Consider the following 25166-nt stretch of genomic DNA (forward strand, 5'->3'; position numbering starts at 1 on the left):
CTTACTTGTCATGTTCAGATTTTCTATCATGTTGTTTTGCTGCTCCGAAGAGAGCATCGTGATCTGAAATTTCAGACTAGTGTTAATTTCACTAAGTCTGAAATCTGTTTTGCATTTGCGTTTTAGCCATGCTTGTTTGAACCTCTTAATGGATGAATTTGCCTATGGCTCAGTGCTAGTGTTTTGTCAACCATCTTGTGTACATCACTGCCATGTATTTTGTTTTCTTGTTTGGTGGCTGTAGCATGTTCATTTCGTTGCATTTAGATGCCTACTTGCTGTTAATCGCAGACCGGTGTCATATCTTAAAACGTTCGCCATTTCCAAACCGTAGCTCCGATTCCAATGATCTTTATATCGTTTTCAAGCGATTTCATCCCCTCTATCCAGTGGCACACTTGGTTTTCCAAGATGAGGCCAGGTTCATGCATTTCCTGTCATATCTTGCATTTTGCATCCCGCATCGCATCCCGCATAGCATATCGTCATTTCATCATATTGCTTGGACTTGCCCGTGGTTGATTGTATCCTTGTTGCTTGTTTGTCTTGTTGGGTAGAGCCGGGAGACGAGTTCGCTACCGAGGAGCCCGTTGAGTTTGCTTGTGAGGATCCAGTCAACTCTGACAACTGTGCAGGCAAGATGATCATACCCTCGAAATCACTACTATCTTTGCTATGCTAGTTTGCTCGCTCTTTTGCTTTGCCACTGCTACGATGCCTACCTTTTTGCTTGTCAGCCTCCCAATTGCCATGTTGATCCCCTAACCCACCATTGTCCTAGCAAACCGTTGATTGGCTATGTTACCGCTTTGCTCAGCCCCTCTTATAGCGTTGTTAGTTGCAGGTGAAGATTGGAGCCGTTCCTTGTTGGAACTTTTATTTACTTGTTGGGATATCACAATATATCTTACTTAATTAATGCATCTATATACTTGGTAAAGGGTGGAAGGCTCGGCCTTATGCCTGGTGTTTTGTTCCACTCTTGCCGCCCTAGTTTCCGTCATATCGGTGTTATGTTCCCGGATTTTGCGTTCCTTACACGGTTGGGCTATTATGGGAACCCCTTGACAGTTCGTCTTAAGTAAAGCTCTTCCAGCAATGCCCAACATTGGTTTTACCATTTGCCACCTAGCCTTTTCTTTCCCTTGGGTTCTGCAGACTCAAGGGTCATCTTATTTTACCCCCCCCCCCGGGCCAGTGCTCCTCTGAGTGTTGGTCCACCCGTCAGCTACCGGTGGCTACCAGGGGCAACTCTGGGCTGGCCTACCCGTACCTAGGACAATCTGAGTGTGCCCTGAGAAAGAGATATGTGCAGCTCCTATCGGGATTTGTCGGCACATTCGGGCGGTGTTGCTGGTTTAGTTTTACCTTGTCGAAATGTCTTGTTGTACCGGGATACCGAGTCTGATCGGAATGTCTCGGGTGGAGGTCTATTCCTTCGTTGACCGTGAGAGCTTGTCATGGGCTAAGTTGGGACTCCCCTGCAGGGATTGAACTTTCGAAAGCCGTGCCCGCGGTTATGGGCAGATGGGAATTTGTTAACGTCCGGTTGTAGAAAACCCGAAGTCGACCTTATTTAAAATACACCAACCGCGTGTGTAACCGTGATGGTCTCTTCTCGGCGGAGTCCGGGAAGTGAACACGGTGTTGGAGTTATGCTTGCGCAGGATGTTCCTTTAGTTTCTCGCTCGTGCTTCGCCTTCTCTTCTCGCCCTCTTTTGCGTATAAGTTAGCCACCACATATGCTAGTCGATTGCTGCAGCTCCACATATATTTGCCTTATCCATTCCTATGAGCTTAAATAGTCTTGATCGCGAGGGTGCGAGATTGCTGAGTCCCTGTGGCTCACAGATGCTATAACTCCAGATGCAGGTCCAGGTGATTTCGCTCCAGGTGACGATTACGAGCTCAGGTGGGAGTTCGATGAGGACTCTCAGCGTTACTATGTGTCCTTTCCGGATGATCAGTAGTGGTGCCTAGTTGGGGTTGTCGATTCAGGACCTTGTCGCATGTTGGGTTCTTTTCTATTTTGGCGCCGTAGTCGGGCCATGAGTGTTTGTTTGATGGATGTTATTTATGTGCTCTGATGTGACGTGGCGAGTGTAAGCCAACTATGTTATCTCCCCCTTTTATTATATATATTACATGGGATGTTGTAATGATTGCCTGACTTGCGACATTGCTTTCAATGCGGTTATGCCTCTAAGTCGTGCCTCGACACGTGGGAGCTATAGCCGCATCGAGGGCGTTACAAGTTGGTAATCAGAGCCATCCCCGACCTTAGGAGCCCCATTGCTTGATCGTTTTTAGCAGCCGAGTTGTGTCTAGAAAAATGTTTTGAGTCCTTAGGAATTATATATCGGAGAGCTTAGGAATTCTTTTTACTTCCCAGTCTCCTCATCGCTCTGGTAAGGCATCCTGGCGTAGAGTTTTGACTCTTCTCTTCTAAAATTTCACTAAATTTTTTTTTTAGGATCACGCGAGTATCTTGGTTTTGTTCCGATGGTTTTGTGACGAGAACATTGTTCTTGGTGCCTCCTGTCTTTAGGGGTTGTGGCAGTGTCCCGGGGAGTTGAGCTCCGAGGTGTTGTCGTCACAATTTTATCGTTGCAATTCTGGTATACTTGAGATATGTTCGCCGACATCGAAAATCTCTTTTATGCAGTTCGTTGGTGAGATAACCTCGACGCCACCCAGTACTGGGGCGGGAGTTCGGGAGTATCGCCATAACTTGTATAACGGATGCTTTTCGAAGGTTGAGGTAGATGGTTTCCGAAGTTTTCCTGGTTATGTGTTGAAGGATGGATACAGCTGGATGTAGGATTTGCTAGTTTGGGTGAGATATTGTGCTTCCCCTGTATCCCCAACACCTGATTGCATAACCGGAAAGGTTCGGGAATTTCATAGGTGGGAATTCTAGTAGCTCTAGTTCTTCTTCCACGGATATTGGTTTGAGATTGGGATTTCTTACCGATTATTCGTTCTTGATCCGTACCTTGTTGATTTATTTCTCTACCTTAATTCTTCGTGGCTTCTCAATTTATGGATATGTGACCATTTGAAGAGGAATGCATTCGTTCATTTTGTTCGGATGTGAAGACTATATGTTGCAATTTTCATTCCGCTGGATTCAGCTTCTATATTGTTGTCTATCTATGTGCTAATGGCGGTCAACCTGTTCAGGATGGCTCCTCCAACGCGCACGACTCCGAATCCTAATCCGCCTCCACCTCCGCCTCCTCCGGAAGCATGGCAAGCTGTGATGGCCGCTACTAATGCAAACACACAGTTGATCATGCAAATCCTTCAAGAGCGCAATCAAGGCAGTCAAGGGAATCAAGGCCATAATCAGCACCACTTTGCTACTCTGAACCAGTTCCTTGCTAATGGGCCAAAGACGTTCAGCGGTTGTGTTGAGGCTACAGATGCTGACGATTGGCTAGTGGATCTGGGCAAGCATTTTGAATGCAGCAACGTTAGGCCTGAAGATTTCGTCAAGTTCGCTTCTTTCCAGCTCAAAGATCAGGCTGCAGAGTGGTTCCAGCAGTACAAGGATTCCAGAGGTGGACGTGTTATCACTTGGAACGATTTCCGTCAAGATTTCCGCGCTCATCACATCCCTCAAAGTGTGGTTGAGAGTAAGCGTCAGGAATTCCGCAATCTGAAGCAAGGCTCTTTGTCTGTCTATGACTACAACAAGTTGTTCCAGAAGCTCGCCCGTTTTGCCAAGCAGGATGTTCCTGATGAGAAGAGTATGATCTATCAGTTCAGGGGTGGTCTTCGTGAGGAAATTCAGCTCGCTCTTGTCCTCTTTGAGCCGTTGAGATACGATGAGTTCTACAACATGGCACTGAAGCAAGAGGCTGCTCAGATGAGGTGTGATGCTTCAAGGAAGCGTGCCAGAGATGTTACTCCGTCTTCCTCTACTCAAGTGATCAAGCAGCAGAAGTATTGGCTTCCTCCTCCTCCGTTCCGTCAGCCGTATCAGCAGAAGAGCAAAGGTGGCAGTGGTTTCTCCCACCCACCCAACCCAGGCTTTCAGAACAAATCTTCGTCTCAAGCGCCAAGATCGAGTGCTCCGTATCACCGTCCGCTTTCAGAGGTCACGTGCAACAAGTGCCAACAGAAGGGTCACTATGCCAACAAGTGTACCAACCAGAGGCGTCTTCCTCCTCCTCCTCCTGTCAGATCGGCAAGTACAGCTGTGGTCAAGCATAACCCCAAGTCCGCCAAGGTCAACTTGATGAATGCAGCTCAGGCAGAGGACTCGTCAGATGTGATCATGGGTAACCTTCCTGTTAATGATATTCCTGCAAAAGTTCTTTTTGACACTGGTGCATCGCATTGCTTCATCTCGAGACCGTTCACAAATAGGCATGAATTGGTCTCACAAGTTTTATCTAGTCCTTTAGAAGTTGTCTCTCCCGGTAAGCGCATGCAGGCTAACTCCATCGTTCCGGATGTTTCTATCACTCTGGGTGACTACAAGTTCTTGGCTTCTCCTACGGTTCTTGGCAACTCAGATATCGATCTTATTCTCGGGATGGACTGGCTCTCTAAGCATAGAGCTCAGCTTGATTGTGCAGCCAGGCAGATTCAACTGACTCATTCGTCTGAGGATGTTATTGTCTTTGCCGCTCGGGATAATACCATCCGGTTGTTTTCTCTCAATGAGAAGGGTGAATTGGATGCTATTTCGCAGATTCCGGTTGTTTGTGAGTATCAAGACGTCTTTCCAGAAGAGCTCCCAGGAATGCCTCCGCACCGGCCAGTTGAATTCGTTATTGAACTTGAGCCTGGCACGGAACCTGTGTGCAAACGTCCTTACAAGCTCGGACCCTGAAGAGTTGAAGGAGCTGAAGAAACAACTCGATGAGCAAGAAAGATTGGGTCTCATTCGGCCTAGTACTTCTCCGTGGGGTTGTGGTGTTCTTTTTGTGAAGAAGAAGGATGGATCGAGTCGACTTTGTGTTGATTACCGTCCAGTAAACAAGAAGACCATAAAGAACAAATACCCACTTCCCAACATCAATGAGCTGTTCGAACAACTCAAGGGTGCTCAAGTATTCTCCAAGCTTGATCTCCGTATGGGTTATCATCAGATTCGTATTCGTGAGCAAGATATTCCCAAGACGGCGTTCAGAACAAGCTTTGGTTCATATGAATACACCGTCATGTCTTTTGGCCTCGCCAACGCTCCTCCGACGTTCTCTCGTATGATGAACTTCATCTTCAACCCCTACACCAATGAATTCGTTTTGGTCTATCTCGACGACATTCTGGTTTTCTCGAAGAACAAGGTAGATCATGCCAAGCACTTGCGTTTGGTTCTTGACAAGCTCAGAGAACATCAGTTCTACGCCAAGTTCTCCAAGTGTGAATTTTGGCTCGATGAGGTTCTTTATCTTGGTCATATCATCTCTGCCAAGGGCATTTCCGTGAATCCTGAGAAGGTGTCTGCAATTGTGAATTGGGAACCTCCTCAGAACGTGAAGCAACTCCGCAGTTTTCTCGGTCTCGCAAGCTATTGCAGAAGATTCGTTGAAAACTTTTCTAAGATCGCCAAGCCTCTCTCAAATCTTCTTCAGAAGCACGTCAAGTACGTTTGGTCTCCGGAGTGTGATGTTGCTTTCAACACTTTGAAAGAGAAATTGATCACTGCTCCAGTTCTGACTCCGCCTGATGAAACCAAGCCGTACGAGGTCTTTTGTGATGCCTCTCTCCAAGGTCTCGGTGCTGTACTGATGCAAGAGAAGAAAGTTGTTGCTTATACCTCTCGCCAGTTGAAACCTAATGAGAAGAACTACCCCACTCATGACCTCGAGTTGGCGGCAGTTGTGCACGCTTTGTTGACTTGGAGACATCTTCTATTGGGAAGGAAAGTGGATATTTTCACTGATCACAAGAGTCTCAAGTACATCTTCACTCAGCCTAATCTCAACCTCAGGCAGACTCGATGGGTCGAAATGATTCAAGAGTACAATCCGAGTATCGAGTATACTCCAGGCAAGGCTAATGTGATTGCTGACGCTTTGAGCAGAAAAGCATATTGCAACAGTCTGATTCTCAAGCCTTATCAACCCGAGCTTTGTGAAGCCTTCCGCAAACTTAATCTGCAAGTTGTTCCTCAAGGTTTCCTCGCCAACCTTCAAGTCTCTCCTACCTTAGAAGACCAGATTCGCCAAGCCCAACTTCTTGATGCTATGGTGAAAAAGGTGAAGATTGGTATTGCAAAGAGTCAGTCCAAGTACAAGTGCTACCGACTTGATGACAAGGACACTCTCTTCTTCGAGGATCGAATTGTTGTGCCCAAAGGTGAACTCCGTAAGGTGATCATGAACGAGGCTCACAACTCTCTCCTCTCCATCCACCCTGGTAGTACGAAGATGTATCAGGACCTAAAGCAAGCCTATTGGTGGACTCGAATGAAGCGCGAGATCGCTCAATTCGTGAACGAGTGTGATGTCTGCAGAAGAGTGAAGGCAGAACACCAAAGGCCAGCTGGTCTCCTCCAACCTCTTGCCATTCCAGAATGGAAGTTTGACCACATTGAAATGGACTTCGTGACTGGGTTTCCAAAGTCCAAGCGTGGCAATGATGCTATATTTGTTGTCATCGACAAGCTCACCAAAGTGGCTCACTTTCTGCCTATCAAAGAGTCGATCACTGCAGCTCAATTGGCGGAACTCTATACCTCTCGCATTGTCTCTCTGCACGGTATTCCTCAAGTGATATCTTCAGACCGTGGCAGCATCTTTACCTCCAAGTTTTGGGATTCTTTTCAGAAGGCCATGGGCACCAACATCCGCTTCAGCACAGCTTTCCATCCTCAAACAAGCGGTCAAGTCGAGCGTGTCAACCAAATTCTTGAAGATATGCTCAGGGCTTGTGTGATCTCCTTCGGCATGAAGTGGGAGGATTGTCTTCCTTATGCTGAATTCTCATACAACAACAGCTTTCAAGCAAGTTCGGGCAAGGCCCCCTTTGAAATTCTATATGGCAGGAAGTGCCGTACCCCTCTCAACTGGTCTGAAACCGGTGAACGTCAGCTACTGGGTAATGACTTAATCACAGAAGCAGAAGAAATGTGCAAAGTCATTCGTGATAACCTCAAAGCAGCTCAATCCCGCCAGAAGAGCTACTATGATAGTAAGCACCGTGATCTGGTTTTCGAGATCGGAGATCATGTTTACCTCCGTGTCTCTCCCATGAAAGGTACTCGTCGCTTCGGTATCAAAGGGAAGCTTGCCCCTAGATACGTGGGACCTTTCAAGATTGTCAGCAAAAGAGGCGACCTCGCCTATCAACTCGAGCTTCCTTCAAACTTTGCAAATGTTCATGATGTGTTCCATGTCTCTCAGCTTCGAAAGTGCTTCAAGACTCCTGACCGCACCGTCAACTTCGAGGACATTGAGCTCCAAGAAGATCTCTCTTATCGTGAGCACCCAGTTGCTATTCTTGAAGAGACTGAACGCAAGACTCGCAACAAGTCAATCAAATTCCTCAAAGTTAAGTGGTCTCACCATTCCGACCGTGAAGCCACCTGGGAACGCGAGGATCACCTCCGTTCTGAGTACCCGGAGTTCTTTCAGTCCTAGATCTCGGGACGAGATCTTTTCGTAGTGGTGGAGTGTTGTAACGCCCCAGATGTAACTTTCCCTACTTGTACTCCAACTCTTGCCGTTTCCGGTGTCAAGTTATATTTATTTCTCGGGTTCGGGTCCTTGTCTCCGTGTGTTGTTTTCGTTTTCATGCATCTCATACCATGTCATCACGTGCATTGCATTCGCATACATGTTCATCTCATGCATTCGAGCTTTTTCCCCGTTGTCCGTTTTGCATTCCGGCGCTTCGTTCTCCTCCGGTGGTCGTTTCTAGTCTTCTTTCGTGTGTGGGGTTTAAACATTTCCGGATTGGTCCGAGACTTGCCAAGCGGCCTTGGTTTACTACCGGTAGACCTCCTGTCAAGTTTCGTATCATTTGGACTTCGTTTGATACTCCAACGGTTAACCGAGGGACCGAAAAGGCCTCGTGTGTGTTGCAGCCCAACACCCCCCAAATTTGGCCCAAAACCCACCAAACTCTGCTCCATGTCCTAGATCGTTCGATCACGATCGTGTGGGCGAAAACCGCACCTCATTTGGACTCTCCTAGCTCCACCTATGCCTATATATACACCCCTCCGTTTTCGGATCTCTCCCTCTCCCCGAAACCCTAAAAAAAAAGCAGATCAAACCTCCCCGCACCGACGGACACGTCCGCCCCCAGCCGGACGCGTCCGCCGCCGCGCCCTCGCCCAACCACCGCGTGCCACGTGGACCGCCGCCGCCGCCGCCGCCGCGGGCCGGGAGGCCCGGATCCGGCCCCCGCGACCCGGCTCCTCCACGCGCGCCCCGCCGCCTCCTTCCTCCGCGCGCGCCGCCGCCTCTTCGGGCTCCGGCGACCGGAGCCGCCGTCGTCGCCGCGGGTCTCTCCGGCGAGCCCGAGGCCGGCCGCCGCCCGCACCTCCTCGCCGGCGCGCGGGCCGCCACCGCCGCCGCCGGGCGCTGCTCCGGCCTCCCCCGACCTTCCCGGCGCCGCCCCGGCCTCTCCCCGCTGCTCCGGCCGCCTCCACCGGCTCCGGCGAGCCGTCCCCGGTGAACCTCGGCTTCCGTGCTCCGGCGGTGAACAGTAACCGCCAGATCTGGAAACCCTAGATCCGGTTGACTTTCCCTCTCCCCCTTATTTTTTCGAGCTAACTTTGACTGCTCGTATCTCCGCAACCGTAGCTCCGTTTTGGGCGTATGATATATCAAAATCTTCGTCTCGACATGTACATCATTTCATTCCATTGCATCATTTGCATTTGAGGTCATCTTGATACCCAAAATGCTGTTAGAAGGAGGCTTCGTGAGTTAAATTGCAGATCCGTTAGTTCATCATGCACTTTTGTCATTTTTGTTATATTTAATCCGTGCATGATATGCCTGTGCCCCTTTGGGATGAATTGTGAAGCATTTTGTCTTCTTTCCAGAGGTGCCTCCCATGCATTTTTAGGATGTGTGTGTTGTCTTGTGCAAGCTTGCGAAGAGAGGTACCTGAGATTGCAGATTTCAGGGACTTAGTGATTTTCACTAAGTCTGGGATATTTTAGTTCATGAGGCTATATGTCCAGCTTGTTTCCTAGCGATCCGTGCCTCTTTTGAGGATGATCAGTAAGGGAGTTTTGATATTTATGTTATGCTCTATCCATCCATGTCCTTGTTGGCATTTGTGGAGTGCTCTAGGTTGACTCAATCGAGCTCAACTTTTGCTTCGTTGTTAATCTGGGCAGATCGTCAACTTGTTTGCGATTTCGCCGATGCTACCGTTAGTGTTCCATGCATGCTATGCCTTCGTTCTTGCCATGTGTAGCTAGCACTTTGTGCCTTCTTGCTGGTTATATTATTTCCTTGCCATGACTTGCACCGTAGTGAGTGCATCGAGCTCGTTTACATGCCTTCGTGAGTTAAATTTCAGCATGTCTCAGTTTTCACTAAGTCTGAAAACTGATTGTGTTCGAGCGATGTTCGTGAGCTCGGTAGAGTATTTTGTGAACCCTTTTGGCCCCAGGTCACTTTGGGTGTTTTATTAAGCTTGTTGAGTAGCTCCATGCCATGTTCTTACTTGTCATGTTCAGATTTTCTATCATGTTGTTTTGCTGCTCCGAAGAGAGCATCGTGATCTGAAATTTCAGACTAGTGTTAATTTCACTAAGTCTGAAATCTGTTTTGCATTTGCGTTTTAGCCATGCTTGTTTGAACCTCTTAATGGATGAATTTGCCTATGGCTCAGTGCTAGTGTTTTGTCAACCATCTTGTGTACATCACTGCCATGTATTTTGTTTTCTTGTTTGGTGGCTGTAGCATGTTCATTTCGTTGCATTTAGATGCCTACTTGCTGTTAATCGCAGACCGGTGTCATATCTTAAAACGTTCGCCATTTCCAAACCGTAGCTCCGATTCCAATGATCTTTATATCGTTTTCAAGCGATTTCATCCCCTCTATCCAGTGGCACACTTGGTTTTCCAAGATGAGGCCAGGTTCATGCATTTCCTGTCATATCTTGCATTTTGCATCCCGCATCGCATCCCGCATAGCATATCGTCATTTCATCATATTGCTTGGACTTGCCCGTGGTTGATTGTATCCTTGTTGCTTGTTTGTCTTGTTGGGTAGAGCCGGGAGACGAGTTCGCTACCGAGGAGCCCGTTGAGTTTGCTTGTGAGGATCCAGTCAACTCTGACAACTGTGCAGGCAAGATGATCATACCCTCGAAATCACTACTATCTTTGCTATGCTAGTTTGCTCGCTCTTTTGCTTTGCCACTGCTACGATGCCTACCTTTTTGCTTGTCAGCCTCCCAATTGCCATGTTGATCCCCTAACCCACCATTGTCCTAGCAAACCGTTGATTGGCTATGTTACCGCTTTGCTCAGCCCCTCTTATAGCGTTGTTAGTTGCAGGTGAAGATTGGAGCCGTTCCTTGTTGGAACTTTTATTTACTTGTTGGGATATCACAATATATCTTACTTAATTAATGCATCTATATACTTGGTAAAGGGTGGAAGGCTCGGCCTTATGCCTGGTGTTTTGTTCCACTCTTGCCGCCCTAGTTTCCGTCATATCGGTGTTATGTTCCCGGATTTTGCGTTCCTTACACGGTTGGGCTATTATGGGAACCCCTTGACAGTTCGTCTTAAGTAAAGCTCTTCCAGCAATGCCCAACATTGGTTTTACCATTTGCCACCTAGCCTTTTCTTTCCCTTGGGTTCTGCAGACTCAAGGGTCATCTTATTTTACCCCCCCCCCCGGGCCAGTGCTCCTCTGAGTGTTGGTCCACCCGTCAGCTACCGGTGGCTACCAGGGGCAACTCTGGGCTGGCCTACCCGTACCTAGGACAATCTGAGTGTGCCCTGAGAAAGAGATATGTGCAGCTCCTATCGGGATTTGTCGGCACATTCGGGCGGTGTTGCTGGTTTAGTTTTACCCTGTCGAAATGTCTTGTTGTACCGGGATACCGAGTCTGATCGGAATGTCTCGGGTGGAGGTCTATTCCTTCGTTGACCGTGAGAGCTTGTCATGGGCTAAGTTGGGACTCCCCTGCAGGGATTGAACTTTCGAAAGCCGTGCCCGCGGTTATGGGCAGATGGGAATTTGTTAACGTCCGGTTGTAGAAAACCCGAAGTCGACCTTATTTAAAATACACCAACCGCGTGTGTAACCGTGATGGTCTCTTCTCGGCGGAGTCCGGGAAGTGAACACGGTGTTGGAGTTATGCTTGCGCAGGATGTTCCTTTAGTTTCTCGCTCGTGCTTCGCCTTCTCTTCTCGCCCTCTTTTGCGTATAAGTTAGCCACCACATATGCTAGTCGATTGCTGCAGCTCCACATATATTTGCCTTATCCATTCCTATGAGCTTAAATAGTCTTGATCGCGAGGGTGCGAGATTGCTGAGTCCCTGTGGCTCACAGATGCTATAACTCCAGATGCAGGTCCAGGTGATTTCGCTCCAGGTGACGATTACGAGCTCAGGTGGGAGTTCGATGAGGACTCTCAGCGTTACTATGTGTCTTTCCGGATGATCAGTAGTGGTGCCTAGTTGGGGTTGTCGATTCAGGACCTTGTCGCATGTTGGGTTCTTTTCTATTTTGGCGCCGTAGTCGGGCCATGAGTGTTTGTTTGATGGATGTTATTTATGTGCTCTGATGTGACGTGGCGAGTGTAAGCCAACTATGTTATCTCCCCCTTTTATTATATATATTACATGGGATGTTGTAATGATTGCCTGACTTGCGACATTGCTTTCAATGCGGTTATGCCTCTAAGTCGTGCCTCGACACGTGGGAGCTATAGCCGCATCGAGGGCGTTACACCTAACCCTAACCATATCGTTCTCACCGAGTTGCATTTCGGTCCCACCGAAAACCCTAACGGTCACATTATTTGCTAAATCGGTCTGACCGAGTTTAACAATTCGGTCCCACCGAGTTTGGCAGATTGTGTGTAACGGTTAGATTTTGTGTGGAGGCTATATATACCCCTCCACCTCCTCTTCATTCGTGGAGAGAGCCATCAGAATGAACCTACACTTCCAGCATACATTTTCTGAGAGAGAACTACCTACTCATGTGTTGAGGCCAAGATATTCCATTCCTACCATATGAATCTTGATCTCTAGCCTTCCCCAAGTTGCTTTCCACTCAAATCTTCTTTCCACCAGATCCAAACCCATTGAGAGAGAGTTGAGTAGTGGGGAGACTATCATTTGAAGCACAAGAGCAAGGAGTTCATCATCAACGCACCATTTGTTACTTCTTGGAGAGTGGTGTCTCCTAGATTGGCTAGGTGTCACTTGGGAGCCTCCGACAAGATTGTGGAGTTGAACCAAGGAGTTTGTAAGGGCAAGGAGATCGCCAATTTCGTGAAGATCTACCGCTAGTGAGGCAAGTCCTTCGTGGGCGACGACCATGGTGGGATAGACAAGGTTGCTTCTTCGTGGACCCTTCGTGGGTGGAGCCCTCCGTGGACTCGCGCAGCCGTTACCCTTCGTGGGTTGAAGTCTCCATCAACGTGGATGTACGATAGCACCACCTATCGAAACCATGCCAAAAACATCTGTGTCTCCAATTGCGTTTGAATCCTCCAAACCCTTCCCTTTACTTTCTTGCAAGTTGCATGCTTTACTTTCCGCTGCTCATACACTCTTTGCATGCTTGCTTGATATGTATTGTGATTGTTGAAATTGTGCTTAAACTCCACTTAAACCCAAAGAATCTTAAAAACTGCAACTTTGGTACTTAGTGTCTAATCACCCCCTCTAGACACCTCTTCTCAAGGTCCTACAAGTGGTATCAGAGCATTGGTCTCCATTGTTTTGGTTTAATCACCATTGGAGGAGGATGGATGAGTCTACTATTGGGAGTATTAGACATAGAGTACCTATTCTTGATGGAGAGTATTTTCATGAGTGGAAAACTGAGATGCTTGTTATTTTCAATTAATATCATTTTAACAAGTACATTGCTAGTCCTTGTGCACCTTATGTTGATCCTATGCATCCTACCCATGATGACTCAATTGACATGATTAGGAATCTTAGAACAGCCGATCTTATCATTAGAGGATTGCCTAGAAACTTGCTTGGATGTTTGCCTACTTTTAAGTGTGCCTACACCATATGGAAATTTCTTGAGGAACGATTTCCAGATTATTCCTTGAAAAATCTTGATGAAATTCTCCATACGTCTATTGCCTTGAGTAAAATGAATACTAGTGATCCTATGTTTGGTGATCGTCTATTTGAGCTTACAAACCTTATGCGTGCCAAAGGAAATGTTGGTATTATTAGTGATATTATTTCCGAAGCTATAAAAATTCATAAGCAAGATTATCAAACTCATTCTAATGAATCACCCTCTCTAGGACTTGATCCACCACATGACGATGTTGAACATGGATACTATGATGAGGATGATGAGAGTGACTTCGATCTTGATGATGCAATGAGACACTTTGGTCTTATGGCAAATCTTCGGGGATATATGTCAGGAGGAAAGGAATGGGTTCTTGATAGTGGATGTGCCGATCACATGACCGGAGATAAAGACATGTTTCGTGAGCTTGCTGATAATGATAGTCCTCGAAAGTATGTCACTTTCGGTGACAACTCAAAGGGTAAGGTGGTTGGCCTCGGTAAGGTGGCCATATCACATGATAGCTCCATACAAAATGTCATGCTCGTTGAATCTCTTGGTTACAACTTACTTTCAGTATCTAGACTTGCTGATTTCGGTTTCAATGTTCTATTTACTGAAGTAGATTGCCAAGTGTTTCGTCGAGATAATCATAAAATGGTCTTTACCGGTGTGCGTAGAGGTGATCTATACATTGTTGATTTCACTAAAAAGGCTCAACCTAAAACTTGCTTCATTGCTAAATCCTCAAAAGGTTGGTTATGGCATAGACGACTTGGCCATGTTGGTATGCGAAACCTTGACAAACTCATTAAAGGAAATCATATCCTTGGAGTTAACGATGTCATTTTTGATAAGGATAGACTTTGCAGCGCTTGTCAGGCAGGTAAACAGGTTGGAGGAAGGCATCCCGTGAAGAACATCATGACTACAATGAGGCCACTCGAGCTACTTCACATGGATCTTTTTGGTCCCAACTCTTATAAGAGTCTCGGTGGAAATTCTTTTGGTCTAGTTATAGTTGATGATTTTTCAAGATTTACGGGTGTTCTTTCTCAATGATAAATCACAGGTTCAAAAGATCTTCAAAAATTTCGCTAGGAAGGCCCAAAATCAATTTGAAGTGAAGATCAAGAAGGTTCGCAGCGACAACGGAACAGAGTTCAAGAACGCAAATGTGGACACCTTTCTTGACGAAGAAGGGATTTCACACGAGTTCTCGGCTACATACACACCTCAACAAAACGGAGTTGTTGAGAGGAAGAACCGGACGCTCATCGAAATGGCGAGAACGATGCTTGATGAGTACAAGACGCCAAAGCACTTTTGGGCGGAACCGGTTGAGACAGCTTGTCATGCAACAAATCGCTTGTATCTTCACAAGCTACTCGGCAAGACGGCATACGAGCTCCTCATCGGTAACAAACCCCAACTTGGATACTTTCGAGTATTCGGCTCAAAGTGCTACATTCTTGATAAGCATCATCGCTCTAAATTTGCTCCTAAGTCTCATGAAGGTTTCCTACTAGGTTATGGCTCAAACTCCCACACTTACCGTGTCTACAACAATTTCACCCGAAAGGTTGAAGAGACGGTAGATGTGAAGTTTGATGAATCTAACGGCTTGCAAGTAGAGCAATTACCAATTGATGTAGGTGACAAAGATCCTTCGGAAGCAATCCAAGACTTGGCTATTGGCAAGGTTCGTCCAACAGAGGTGAAGGAGAGTACCTCGTCCATCCAAGTGGAAGCTTCAACTTCACAACAAGGTGAACCAAGAGTTGATACGGAAGCATCCACAAGCGGGACACACCAACATGAAGAAAACGAGGAAGTGCATCAAGATGAACGTCAACAACCTCCTTCTCCACCACGACAAGAGAACGACAATGCCAACAATGAGGAAGGCCAAGAAGAAGAAGAACAAGATGAACAAGATGTTCAACGAAGACCCAAGCAAAAGCTTTCATGAGTTCGAGCAAGAATTGCTAAAGATCATCCCGTCGAGCAAATCTACAATGACATTCAAACCGGGAGAATCACTCGCTCTAATACTCGTTTAGCTAACTTTTGTGAAAACTATTCTTTCACCTCTAGCATTGAACCTATGAAGGTCAAAGAAGCATTGGAAGATCCGGATTGGATAAATGCTATGCATGGAGAGCTACACAACTTTGAGAGGAACCAAGTTTGGACATTGGTTGAGAAGCCCGACAACAACCACAACGTCATCGGTACCAAATGGGTGTTTCGCAACAAGCAAGATGAAGATGGACAAGTAGTTCGCAACAAAGCACGTCTCGTCGCCCAAGGCTACACACAAGTTGAAGGTATGGACTATGGTGAGACTTACGCCCCCGTTGCTAGACCTGAGTCCATTCGCATCTTACTTGCCTATGCTAATCATCATGATATCACCTTATACCAAATGGACATTAAGTGCTTTTCTAAATGGCGAAATAGAGGAGGAAGTTTATGTTAAGCAACCTCCCGGCTTTGTCAATCCTAAGAAACTCAATCATGTTTACAAACTTCACAAAGCTCTTTATGGTCTTAAACAAGCTCCTAGAGCGTGGTATAAATGCTTGACCAAGTTTCTTATTGAAAAAGGCTTTGAAATCGGGAAAATTGATTCTACTCTTTTTACTAAAAGGGTTAATGGAGAACTATTTGTGTGCCAAATTTATGTTGATGATATCATATTTGGTTCAACTAACCCTCATTTTAGTGAAAAGTTTGGGAAGCTAATGTCGCAGAAGTTTGAGATGTCCATGATGAGTGAACTCAAATTCTTCCTTGGGCTGCAAATCAAGCAAACTAAGGAAGGTACCTTTGTGTCTCAAACGAAGTACACCAAGGACTTGTTCAAGAAGTTCAATATGCAAGAATGCAAAGGTATGTCTACACCCATGCCTACTAGTGGACATAATGACTTGACCAAAGATGGTGAACTGGTTGATCAAAAGGTTTATCGCTCTATGATCGGTTCATTGTTATATCTATGTGCTTCACGTCCCGATATCATGCTAAGTGTGTGCATGTGTGCACGATATCAAGCTGCTCCTAAAGAATGTCATCTTAAGGCCGTGAAAAGGATAGTGAGATACTTAATCCATACACCAAACTTTGGCATTTGGTATCCTAAGAGGGCCTCTTTTGATCTTGTTGGTTATTCCGACTCGGACTATGCCGGAGACAAGGTTGACAGAAAGTCCACTTCGGGTACTTGTCAATTTCTTGGTATATCTCTTGTGTCTTGGTCCTCCAAGAAACAAAACTCAGTATCCTTGTCTACTGCCGAAGCTGAATATATTGCCGCTGGTTCATGTTGTGCTCAATTACTTTGGATGACCCAAACTCTTAAAGATTATGGGATATATGTGAGACATGTTCCATTGCTTTGTGACAATGAAAGTGCTATTAAAATTGGTCATAATCCTGTGCAACATTCTCGAACTAAGAATATTGAAGTTCGTCATCATTTCATTCGAGATCATGTTGCTAAGGGTGACATTGATCTTAAGCATGTTCGCACCGAAAAGCAATTAGCGGATATATTCACTAAACCTCTTGATGAGAAAGTGTTTTGAAGGTTAAGAGGAGAATTGAACATCATTGATGCTTCAAACTTGGAGTAGAAACTCCATTCGATACATGCAAGACATGAGCTTATGACTAATCCTTGATATTTCTCTTATGATGAAAATCTTATGTCTTGGATATATTTGTATCTTGCATGTTATCTAATCCTTGTAGGTACTTGGTGGAAGCAAATTCCATGAGATTGTAATCTACTCATATCTTGAGCAATTTCTACATTACCAAGTCTCTACACTATGGTGGTTGAAGACAAGGAAGCACAGAACCATTCAAATATATCCTTTGACAAATTCTATGTTGAGCTTCATGATTGTCATTTTTGGATACACAAGTGCTCTTCCTTGCAAGAACTAACCCATGTAGGTAGATGGACTCAAAGTCCAAGTGGTGCTCCAAATTCTTGATGAGCTACATCAACCTTGAGCAACCCACACAAGTTCAACTACATGGACAACACCACCAACCAAGGTATGTCATTCCATCTTAGAGAAGCTTTACTCCAAGTCATGAGCTAAAGCAACTCGACAAGATGTGAATACATCAAGATGCTTAAACGAAAAATGGCAACCCCATTTTGAGCTTAAACGATGAGTATGACCTATGATCAAGTGATCTCACTTGACTCCTAAGTCAATATACTCTAACATAGGTGACTTTGTCGCCGACCATCTCTAGATGAAGTTCTCTTGTTTTCTTTTCTGTGCTTTTGCATTTGTCTCATGCATATTTGTTTCGCCTTTCAAAACTTCATCTAGATTTCTTTCTTTCTGTTTGTTCTGCATTTTCTGCATTCTAATTCATTGCACATCTTTCAGTAAATTCCTTGCAAATCTTTGTGAGATCTTACTAGTCTAGTGAGCTGAGGTGACAAGTGTTTTCTCTGCAATGAACTCGGTTTCACCGATTTGTTATTTTCGGCCCAACCGAATCCTTTCGGTCCAACCGAAGCAACTCATTCGGTGCCACCGACTTCATAACAGGAAGAACAATTTGCCACATCATTCTGTGTTTCTTCTGATCCAGCTCCACTCAATGAATCTTGTCCTCTACAAGCATCACATTTTTTTCTTTGCTTTGTTCTGTGTTTCAAGGACCAAACCCATTCGACAGATTCCAGAAGACCCTTCTTGGAAATTGATGTCAAAGGGGGGGAGAGAGAACATCAAAGCTTATCATCTGAAGAGAGAGAGAGCATCAAAGCTTATCACCTTCCTTCTTAAGGGGGAAAGAGACCTAAGGGGGAGAGAGACCCTCAAAAGGCGAGAGAAATCTCCAGGGGAGAGGATACTTAAGTAGAAAGTATTTCTCAAGGATCCCAGATGCTTGGTGTTCAAGAGGAGAGATGTCCACATGTTCATATGTTCTGTTGTGCTTATTTGCATTAGCATACATTAGCTCTGAACATTAGCTATGGTCATCATTCATATCTTTCAGCTCTGTTTTCTTTCAGCTCTGATTTTCTGTTCCCTATCTTCTCCCAGTATCCCATGTTAGATTCAAGGGGAGCAAGACATCTAAGGGAAAGAGATCATTTAAATTCATTGCATATATTTACTCTTGGGACATGTCTAATCCAATGTGGTACTTAGTACTCACTCTCAACATGTCATCCCAGTCTTGGTATTCTTGTAGTTTCTTTTGTTTGCTCTGGCTAGTAGGTGCATCTGTGTTATCTAACCTTATTTGCGCAGGTTCATTCCACCCTAAGCCAACTCAAGACTACAAGGTAAGTGTATGCATCACAATCATGTGTATAAGGAATTCTTGCTGATGTACATATTGTTTGCAAGAAGAACTCATGAGCATGAAGGTATTTTCTTTATCATCCTTTTCTCTGATGCATATGTCCAAGATACATGTAACACATTGCCTGCTCTATCATGTTTATGCTCTCACATGCTTCTACATTCCATATTTACATGATTGCATACATGTAGGGGGAGCCTATGTTTGTTATATGTCTTTCAAAAGCTTTACTTGCTATTCTTTATATCCTTATCTAAAGCTTTGATGTATGTTGCCATCAATTACCAAAAAGGGGGAGATTGAAAGCACAAGTGCTCCCTAGGTAGTTTTGGTAATTAATGTCAACATATCTCTTGTTGGACTAACACTTTTATCTAGTATATTTCAGATAATTTCAACAATGGAGTGGCATGGACTAAAGGATGTGGGAACTCCTTCAAGATGCTAAGGACAAATGATTGGCTCAAGCTTCAAGCTCAAGACTCTTCATTTTACATTTTTAGTGGTCCAAGATCACATTGAGTCTATAGGAAAAGCCAATACTGTCAAGGAGGGATGAGGTGTTGCTTAATGAGCCTCTTGCTTCATGTGCTTAGTGATATGCTCCAAAACCCTCAACTACTTTCCCACTTCCACAAATGACCTAAACCCAAAGCCAAAATCGGTTACACCAAAACTTCCTATCCGGCGCCACCGATTCCATAAGTCATAGCCACTGCCACAAACCCTAAGCAATTCGGTCTTACCGATAGCGATCTCGGTTCACCGAGATGGGATTGTAATCTCTCTGTGTATGTCCATTATCAAATCGGTCTCACTGAGTTTGAGAAATCGGTACTACCGAGATTACAATGCAAACTCTCTGGAAACTTATTACCAAAATTGGTCCTACCGAGTTTGAGTAATCGGTCCCATCGAGTTTGCCTGACCAACTCTCTAGAAAGCTCATTACAAAAATCGGTCTCACCGAATTTGTGTAATCGGTCTTACCGAGATTATGTTATGCCCTAACCTAACCATATCGGTCTCACCGAGTTGCATTTCGGTCCCAACCGAAAACCCCTAACGGTACACCATTTTTGCTAAATCAGGTACTAGACCGAGTTTAAACGATTCCGGTCCCCGACCGAGTTTGGCAGATTGTATGTAACGGTTAGATTTTGTGTGGAGGCTATATATACCTCTCCACCTACTCTTCATTTGTGGAGAGAGCCATCAGAACAAACCTACACTTCCAGCATACATTTTCTGAGAGAGAACTACCTACTCATGTGTTGAGGCCAAGATATTCCATTCCTACCATATGAATCTTGATCTCTAGCCTTCCCCAAGTTGCTTTCCACTCAAATCTTCTTTCCACCAGATCCAAACCCATTGAGAGAGAGTTGAGTGTTGGGGAGACTATCATTTGAAGCACAAGAGCAAGGAGTTCATCATCAATGCACCATTTGTTACTTCTTGGAGAGTGGTGTCTCCTAGATTGGCTAGGTGTCACTTGGGAGCCTCCGACAAGATTGTGGAGTTGAACCAAGGAGTTTGTAAGGGCAAGGAGATCGCCTACATTGTGAAGATCTACCGCTAGTGAGGCAAGTCCTTCGTGGGCGACGGCCATGGTGGGATAGACAAGGTTGCTTCTTCGTGGATCCTTCGTGGGTGGAGCCCTCCGTGGACTCGCGCAGCCGTTACCTTTCGTGGGTTGAAATCTCCATCAACGTGGATGTATGATAGCACCACCTATCGGAACCACGCCAAAAACATCCGTGTCTCCAATTGCGTTTGAATCCTCCAAACCCTTCCCTTTACTTTCTTGCAAGTTGCATGCTTTACTTTCCGCTACTCATACACTCTTTTCATGCTTGCTTGATATGTATTGTGATTGTTGAAATTGTGCTTAAACTCCACTTAAACCCAAAGAATCTTAAAAACTGCAACTTTGGTACTTAGTGTCTAATCACCCCCCCCCCTCTAGACACCTCTTCTCAAGGTCCTACACCACGTTTGCTCGATTCTATGCGGTACCGCACTACGCATACCTCAAGATCAAAATGCCAGGACCTCACCGGGTTATAATAGTCAATGGAAACATAGACCGCTCCCACCGTACGGAAGAGCACACTGCGGCCCCCGCGGCAGAAGTACAAAGCAGCCTCCCTCGACAAACAGCCAATTCGGCAACGACAACCCCGAACACTGTCAAGCGAGTCCGGAGCACCTCGCAACAGGACCATCAGGCTCGCCAGGAGCTCGATTAGAAATCTGGCCTCCACCCCAGCCCCATCCAGGCGGCGTTCGTGCCACGCGTACACAAATACGCGCTTAAGATACCATGTGCACATGTGGAGGCGAGACGACAATGCGGCCTGCAGTGCGGTTCAACCACCATGAGGACCACATACCATTTTCTTTCTTTCTTTCAGGACCCTACTTTCGGGCAGCCCCTTCAGAGAGATCGGATAACCAGACTCATTACAGGAGGGAACACCAAGGAGGCAAGAGGCTTTGCATACAAGGGAGTACCCAGGTGGTCTCTGTTAATGATTGTTATACCTGTTTTACATACCTGCATGCAACCTTCCCTTGGATAGGACATGTCAAATGGTCCTATTTGTTTTTGCTTAATGCACTAATTGTAAACATACGCCTTGACGTATTATTCAAATAACAATGGGAAACGGTATAACAACGTCAGCTTTTTACTTATATCTTCATATTTTCCCTTGAATATTTATTTAGTATTGCATCCGTACACTTTGGTACGCTCAGTTTGCCAGGGGCTTCTTATCGAGCCCCATCATATGGCAAGAAAAGTCCGAACACTTCGGACAGTGTGGCACCCCGAACTTATAGCATTATATGCATCAGCTCCGAATCATGTCTTGGGTCATTAGTTGGGTTAGCCCGGCTCCCTTGTTTTGGTACCTTACGTTCCGTTATATCGGCTAAGGTAGCGCAGGGAGAACTACTGCGATTGTGTCCCGGTTCTTCCAGACGAGCACCTTAGTAGAGAAAGCCAAAAACTGACCGTCATGATGCAGCGAGAGCTGGTCATTGTTCGCGAGGTACTAAATCCTTAAAGATTTTTTCCGCTTAAGGCGAGGAATCGGCCTTGCCCGATTTAGGCGTGTATAGCGCCCCAGTTCGGCCTTCCAAATACTAGGGGCTTCACCGAAGTTTAAAACTATAGACTTCTATGGCCAAGTGAGAGTTATAAAGCCGAATAGTCTGATTGCCTTGTTCGCTGCGCTAAACACCTCCTTAAAGGACCAAGAATTTGGATAAATAGTGTTTGGGTTTTCCACGAACACCCCAGTACTAGTTACAAGGGGGCGGAAGCCGACGACTAGCCTACTTTCAGGTTTTGATAAACGGCCGCAGAGAAGGTAATATTTTAAATCAAACAAAGCATTATATAGCGCAAACAAACTCGTTCTCATATTACAAAGACGACATGAGTACATTCACTCAAAAATTATGTTCTTAGGACATTCATTTGCCAGAAGCTGAGCGCCTTTCATAACGCCATCATAATATTTTTCGGGGTAGCGATGCTCCTTACCCTCCAGGGGTCCATCCTTCACGAGCTTCTCAGCATCCAGTTTGGCCCAATGCATCTTCGCACGGGCAAAGGCCCATCGGGCACCCTCAATACAAATGGACTGCTTGATAACTTCTAGCCGTGGACAGGCATGCACCATCCGCTTTATCAGGCCAAAGTAGCTGCCGGGCAGGGGCTCGCTACGCCACATCCGGACTATGAGGTCCTTCATGGCTCGTTCAGCCGCATTGTGGAGTTCGACCAGTTGCTTCAGTTGGTCACTTAGAGGCATTGGGTGTTCGGTTCCAATGTATTGGGACCAGAACAGCTTCTCCGTTGAGCTCCCCTCTTCAGCACGATAAAACTCCGCGGCATCCGAAATGCTGCGTGGCAGATCTGCGAAAGCCCCTGGAGAGCTCCGAATTCGTGTAAGTAACAGAAATGACTCCTCCACATGCTTGCTTTGCATAAAAAATGCCTTACCCTCCGCCATCTTCTTGGCCACCTGGATCTCCTAGAGGGCCTTTTGGGCTTCGGCCTTGGTGTCTATCGCACTCTGGAGGGCCTTTGCAAGCTCCGACTCTTGCGTCTTGAAGTCATGCTCCAAGGACTCGAATTTCTTGCCGAGCTCCTGAAGCCCTTGTTGTACGTCTCCCACCCGAGCATCTTGCTTCTCGCGCTCGGTGCGCTTCATAGCCGCCTTGGCTTCGGCTGCGGACAGCGCTTTCTTCAGGGCCGCCACTTCGGTCGCGGTTCCTATCAAAAACCACGATGCTCTTTGTTAGCATAATCACTTTTTTCTCCTCTATACCACACCCGGACGGGGTTTCACTTACCTCTGTTCTCCTCGAGCTGCTTCTTCATGAGGCCGAGCTCTTCTTCGGCCTGCCCTAGTTCGCGCTTGAATCTGGCAATCTCAGCCGTGCGCACAGCGGAGATCAGCAACAATGCCTGTTTGTTCACATAGACAAGTACTATTAGCTTCCTGTGGTTTTTTAGTTGACCCTCCGTTTGGCTTTTTCTCCCGAATACCAACCAGAGTATCAGGGGCTCGGGTGATATTTCCTCACACTTTTTCGTTACTTACCTCAAAGCTTGTTGATACGTCTCCGTCGTATCTACTTTTCCAAACACTTCTGCCCTTGTTTTGGACTCTAACTTGTATGATTTGAATGGAACTAACGCGGACTGACGTTGTTTTCAGCAGAATTGCCATGATGTTATTTTTTGTGCAGAAAACAAAAGTTCTCGGAATGACCTGAAACTCCATGGAATATCTTAGAATAAATAATAAAAAATCCTCGCCAAAGATGAAGACCAGGGGGCCCACACCCTGTCCACGAGGGTGGGGGGGCACCCCCCCTCCTGGGCGCGCACCCCTACCTCGTGGCCCCCCTGGAGACCCTCCGATGCCAACTCCAACTCCATATATTGGCTTTCAGGGAGAAAAAATAAGAGAGAAGAAATCATCGCGTTTTACGATACGGAGCCGCCGCCAAGCCCTAATCTCTCTCGGGAGGGCTGATCTGGAGTCTGTTCGGGGCTCCGGAGAGGGGGATTCGTCGACGTCGTCATCATCAACCATCCTCCATCACCAATTTCATGATGCTCACCGCCGTGCATGAGTAATTCCAACGTAGGCTTGCTGGACGGTGATGGGTTGGATGAGATTTATCATGTAATCGAGTTAGCTTTGTTAGGGTTTGATCCCTAGTATCCACTATGTTCTGAGATTGATGTTGCTATGACTTTGCTATGCTTAATGCTTGTCACTAGGGCCCGAGTGCCATGATTTCAGATCTGAACCTATTATATTTTCATGAATATATGCAAGTTCTTGATCCTATCTTGCAAGTCTATAGTCACCTACTATGTGTTATGATCCGGCAACCCCGAAGTGACAATAATCGGGACCACTCCCGGTGATGACCATAGTTTGAGGAGTTCATGTATTCACTATGTGCTAATGCTTTGTTCCGGTTCTCTATTAAAAGGAGGCCTTAATATCCCTTAATTTCCAATAGGACCCCGCTGCCACGGGAGGGTAGGACAAAAGATGTCATGCAAGTTCTTTTCCATAAGCACGTATGGCTATATTCGGAATACATGCCTACATTACATTGATGAATTGGAGCTAGTTCTGTGTCACCCTATGTTATGACTGTTACATGACGAACCACATCCAGCATAATTATCCATCACTAATCCGGTGCCTACGAGTTTTTCCATATACTGGTTCTTGCGTATTTACTTTTCCGTTGCTACTGTTACAATCACCACAAAATACCAAAAACATTACTTTTGCTATCTTTACTTTTGTTACCGTTACCACCACTATCATATTACTTTGCTACTAAACACTTTGCTACAGATATTAAGTTTCCAGGTGTGGTTGAATTGACAACTCAGCTGCTAATACTTGAGAATATTCTTTGGCTCCCCTTGTGTCGAATCAATAAATTTGGGTTGAATACTTTACCCTCGAAAACTGTTGCGATCCCCTATACTTGTGGGTTATCAAGACCTTTTTCTGGCGCCGTTGCCAGGGAGCATAGCTCTATTCTTTGAGTTACTTGGGATTTATATCTGTCGGACACTATGAATAACTTGAAAGACGCTAAGACGACAATTTATCCCTCAACTACGAGGGGAGGTAAGGAACTGCCATCTAGCTCTGCACTTTATTCACCTTCTGTTATGAGTAACTTAGCGACACCTAAACCTACTTCTGCTATTCATTCCGGTATGTCGCATGTTATTGATGATGCCACTTATGCTATGCGTGATACTTATGATGAAACTACTTCCATGCTTGATACTACTGTGCCCCTTGGTGAATTTCTAGATGAGCAAATTTCTACTTCTAGAGAAAGAGAAATTATTGAATCTGAATACAATGATGAAAGTGATGTTGAAGATATGCCTACTATTCCTGAGGGTTATCTTTCTGATGCGGAATCTTCTGCAGCTAATTTTGCCTGCCAAGATAGATATGAACTTAAGAGGCTGCTAATTAAATGGAGTAAAGAATCTCTTAGAGATAGAATGAAACCCGACCCTGCTTTTGTTACT

This window comes from Triticum aestivum, chromosome 3B (genome assembly GCF_018294505.1).
Source record: "Triticum aestivum cultivar Chinese Spring chromosome 3B, IWGSC CS RefSeq v2.1, whole genome shotgun sequence".
NCBI lineage: Eukaryota > Viridiplantae > Streptophyta > Magnoliopsida > Poales > Poaceae > Triticum > Triticum aestivum.